Below are 5,276 nucleotides of genomic sequence, written 5' to 3'. Positions count from 1 at the left end.
GCCGTGACTCAATTATTCAAGAGGCTAAACTTATATTAGGGAATAACATAAGATGTAATTGACAAGAGTTGTCTGCCTATTGAACATCAAATGACGTTTCGTGCCACAGCCGAGGTTGTGTGATGGAATGTAGGATCCCTATTCCCACTAGCATTATGAATGCTTAATTTTCACTTAGGGGGTTGAAAAAATTAGATAAACTAGTGGGAGCCACTTATGAATAAAGACCCGATTCATATAGTATTTTGAAATGAAATTGAATATTTGCTAAGTGTTGTTATGTGTTCATCAATTACAGATTTACTATATTCGTTATATCTTCTGCACTATCACTCTGGAGTATACTAGATGCTCACAAGTTGACTGGTCCTAATTTTGCTGACTGGCTTCGAAACTTGAGAATTGTTCTCAGGGTTGAGAAGCTGGAATATGTGTTTGACTCACCTAAGCCTACTGAACCTGCTAGCGATGTACATAATGATGAACATGTTGTGTATCGTAAGTTGATAGATGATGCAAATGTTTCTCAATGCATCATGCTAGCTTCCATGAACATTGAGCTACAAAAGCAACATGAGCATATGGATGCTCACACTATCCTTATGCATCCACAAGAGTTGTATGATGTGGCTGGGAGGACAGCTCGATATGAGATATCGAAGGAGCTGTTCGGTTGTAGGATGTCTGAGGGATCATCTGTGAATGACCATGTACTTAAGATGATCAATTTGATTGAACATCTTGGACAACTTGGTTTTGCCATGGATGGGGAGCTGAGCCAAGACTTGGTCTTGCAATCACTTCCGAGTTCGTTCTCGCAGTTTGTTGTGAACTTTCACATGAATAAGCTGGATGTCAGCCTTCCTGAACTCCACAACATGTTGAAGACTGTGGAATCGAATTTCCTGCCAAAGAAGAGTTATGTTCTTCTAATTGGTGAAGGTTCCAATCCTAAGAAAAGGAAGAAGAACCCTTCCAAGAAGAAGAAAGTAGGTGAGAAAAAGCTGGTTCCACCAAAAGCTGAAGACCCCAAGAGCAAAGCTGTTTGCTTTCACTGTAACAAGGTGGGGGCACTGGAAGAGGAACTGCATGGTTTAACTTGCAGAATTGAAGAAGAAGAAGGGTAGTGAGACTACCGCTTCTGATTCAGGTATGTTCATGATCGAAGTTAATATGTCACTAAGTCAAATTTCTACTTGGGTATTAGATACCGCCTGTGGTTCTCATATTTGTAATTCGTTGCAGGGACTAAGGAGAAGTAGGACTCTTAAAGAAGAGGAGGTGATTCTACAGATGGGAAATGGAGCAAGAGTTGCTGCTGAAGCTGTAGGATCATTTCATTTACATATGCCTATGGGCAAGACTATTGTCCTAAATAATTGTTATTTTGTTCCCTCGATTGTGAGGAATATTATTTCTATTCCATGTTAGACTTGGCTGTATTTTCATTTGTTATTCAGAATAATAAATGTTCAATTTTTAGAGATAATGTTCTTTATGGAAGTGGTATTTTAAACAATGGTCTATATGTATGTGACGTAGAGCATAATTTACTACAAATTGAACATACTAAAGAAAAAGGGATGATGAAAATCTCACTTTCTTGTGGCACTGTGGACTTGGTCATATTAGTGAAAATAGACTACGGACATTGCATAAGGAAGGGTTACTCGACCCCTTTGATTTTGAATCATATCCTACATGTGAGTCTTGTCTATTGGGTAAAATGACCAAATCTCCATTTAGTGGACATGGAGAGAGGGCTGCAGATTTGCTAGGATTGGTACACACAAATGTATGTGGACCAATGTCTACGCAAGCCATGGGTGGATTTTCATACTTCATTGCTTTCATAGATGATCGATCTAGATTCGGATATGTGTATTTGATGAAACACAAGTCTGAAGCCTTTGAAAAGTTCAAAGAATATAAGTCTGAAGTGGAGAAACAAACCAAACATAGTATTATAACTCTTCGATCAGATCGAGGTAGTGAATACTTGAATGGAGAGTTTCTAGCTTATCTCAAAGAAAATGGTATAGTCTCCCAGTGGACTCCTCCATATACTCCACAGTTGATGGGGTATCTGAAAGGAGAAATCGAACTTTGTTAGACATGGTTCGGTCCATGATGAGCTATGCGAATCTTCCAGTATTCCTGTGGGGTTATACATTGGAAACCTCAGCATATTTACTGAATAAGGTGCCTTCCAAATCTGTTCCTCAAACACCATATGAGATATGGAAAGAAAGGAAGCCGAGTCTTAAACACGTTAAGATTTGGGGATGTCCAGCTTATGTCAAGAAAGTTGACCCAGATAAGCTGGAATCTCGATCCGTAAAATGTAATTTTGTGGGATATCCTAAAGAGACTTTGGGGTATTACTTTTACACCGATCATCGGGTGTTTGTCTCCAGACATGCTACCTTCTTGGAAAAGCAGTTTATCCTTGAAGGAAACAGTGGGAGCAAGATTGAACTTGATGAAGTTCAAGAAGCATAAACTACTACGGATCAAGTGGAAACACATGTTCAGACTGAATAACCTTCTGTGGAATAACCCATTCGTAGGTCAGGGAGAGTGTCTCTCCAACCTGAGAGGTATTATGGCCTTGTCATTGAGAATGACAATGAGTTGTCAATCATTGATGATGACGACCCTATGACCTATAATGAGTCTATGAGTAGTGTTGACTCATAGAAATGGCATAGTGCCATGAAATCCGAAATGGAATCTATGTATACCAACCAAGTATGGACTCTGGTTGAGGCGCCTGAAGGTGTTAAGCCTATTGGGTGCAAGTGGGTATACAAAAGAAAGATTGGAGCAGATGGCCAGGTGGAGACCTATAAGGCCAGGCTCGTGGCAAAATGATTCAAACAAAGGCAAGGGATTGACTTTGATGAAACTTTTACGCCTGTAGCCCTGTTAAAATCAATTCGGATTTTGCTTGCGATTGCTGCTTACTACGACTATAAGATCTGGCAAATGGACGTGAAAACGGCCTTCCTCAATGGGGAACTTGAGGAGGAAGTGTATATAACACAGCCAGAGGGTTTTCTTTCCAAGGGAAATGAACACCTAGTGTGTAAGCTGCTGTGAACCATATATGGTTTAAATCAACCTTCTCGTAGATGGAACATCCGTTTTGATGAGACAATCAAAGAGTTTGGTTTTATCAAAAACATAGACGAACCATGTGTCTACAAAAAGGTTAGTGGGAGCGCGGTAACATTTCTTGTATTGTATTGAAAGTGGAGACGTCAAGAGAGTTGACACACATAACAACGTAGCAGACCCACTCACAAAGCCACTTTCTCAAAGTCACTTTGATCGTCATAAAGACAAGATGGGTATTAGATACCAGAGTGATTGGCTTTAGTACAAGTGGAAGATTGAAAGAGATGTGTCCTAAGTTCAATCATGTATGATGATTTAGGAATAACTTTTATGTAATCTGTTTTGATTTCATTGATATTAATAAAAGACTTGTTTTGGTTTTATTGCGGGCTTTATCTATTTAAGTATTAAAATAAGATATACCATAGTTTAGAGTAAAGTTTTTTATGGATTGTGATGAGATCATAATAATGAGACCTAAAAGATGATAACTCTAAACTTAAATAGTTCCTGGTCGTAGGATTACTAACTGGTAATTAATAATCCGCAAAGATCGGTACATACTATGCTTGCTTCATTATGAAGGATGTCTGTTCTCATAGACATTTGTGTGGTGACATTATAGCTAGTATGTAGGTGCTTATTATAGAATAAGTTCACTGAACATGACTCACACAGCTGAATAACTGATGGAATTCAGTCACGTGTCAGCAGTTGTTCACATAGTGATAGTTGTACAAGTACCCTTAGACTTGAGGTCATCATAGTCATCTTGTGTACACTGAACTATGCTTTGGTTTAGTTCTTAGTCTCAAGGGACAATTATAAGGGCTCTACTAGGTATAGGAATTTGTACACGAAATAGTGTATGATCAATAAAGGATCTACCCCTTCCAGTGTAGGAAGAGAATGTTCAATGCTGATCCACTTATGTTAGTTCAGGAATCTCTGGCCAGAGTGAATGAAATTAGAACGGAGTTTCTAATTTACATTAAATAGAACTAAGCATAGTGAATGGGAAAGCAAGTGATTAAATAAGATAGGCTTGACACAAGTTCCATGCCTTGTATTTAATCGTGACATTGCAGGGTAGAAGGAATTAATTGTACGGTAACTACTCACTGAATAGGTTCTTGGTATTCTAAGCAGTGAATTCGTATTATCCGGATAGTCGCGATATGCTGAGAAGTATCCCTCACGATGTAGAATAAATATGATTAATTAATTAATCATATTTAATGAATTAAAGAATTTATATAAATAATGATAAAATAGTTTTATTATTATTTATTTCTACTACCGGCTTAATATTAAACCTACAGGGTCATACCATAAAAGAGAATGATTTAATGGTGGAGGAATTAATTAATAATGGCTGATAATTATTTATTTATGAAATAAATAATTAATTGGAAAATTTAATAATTGATTAAATGAGATTTAATTGATTATAAATTAATTAAGAAAAGGTTCTTAATATTATTAATTAAGAATTTAATTTTTGGAAATTAAATCAAGAGAGAGAATTATTTCTAAAGTGTTTAGAAAAAGGATTAATAATTAAAAGGTGTTTTAATTATTAATGAGAATAATAAAGGGTTAATAATAATAATATTTTATGGGAAAATTTTCAGCTGAAAATTTTGCCTATAAATATACTATTATAAACCCTATTTTTGCCTAAACCTAAAAATTTTACAAAACCCTAATTCTCTCCAGATCCTCCTTCTCCATTACATCGTTTTCTTGGTGGATACCGGTGGAGTGCTTCACACTTGAGGAGAAGCTGCTAAGGATCTCCGCTCGTGGTTCTTGGATCGCTATTAAAGACCTCCATCTTTCCATTAATGTAAAGCTTCTTAAGGTAAATATACTGAACTACGAATTAAATATTATTTTTCGTATGGATCCTGCGGAGGGTTTTGGTTTCTTTTTAAGTTTTAAATTTACGTTTTCGTTGCGTTTATGTGCTAAAACCCTTCAAATAGCATACTCAATCAAGAATCCATCTAGGCTTTGTAATACAAGCCCTGCTCCACTTGAATTTGTTTTTGATGCTCCATCAAAATAAGGAACCCAATATTCCTTCTCTTTAACTCTTTCTTCTTTGTCTCATCCGCTATTTGTTGTGTCTTGGGGTATAGTATCTTCCTGCC

Source organism: Apium graveolens, chromosome 1 (genome assembly GCF_009905375.1).
Source record: "Apium graveolens cultivar Ventura chromosome 1, ASM990537v1, whole genome shotgun sequence".
In the NCBI taxonomy this organism is placed as follows: domain Eukaryota; kingdom Viridiplantae; phylum Streptophyta; class Magnoliopsida; order Apiales; family Apiaceae; genus Apium; species Apium graveolens.
The sequence above is the reverse complement of the archived record's forward strand: the minus strand, read 5'-3'. Positions refer to the sequence as shown.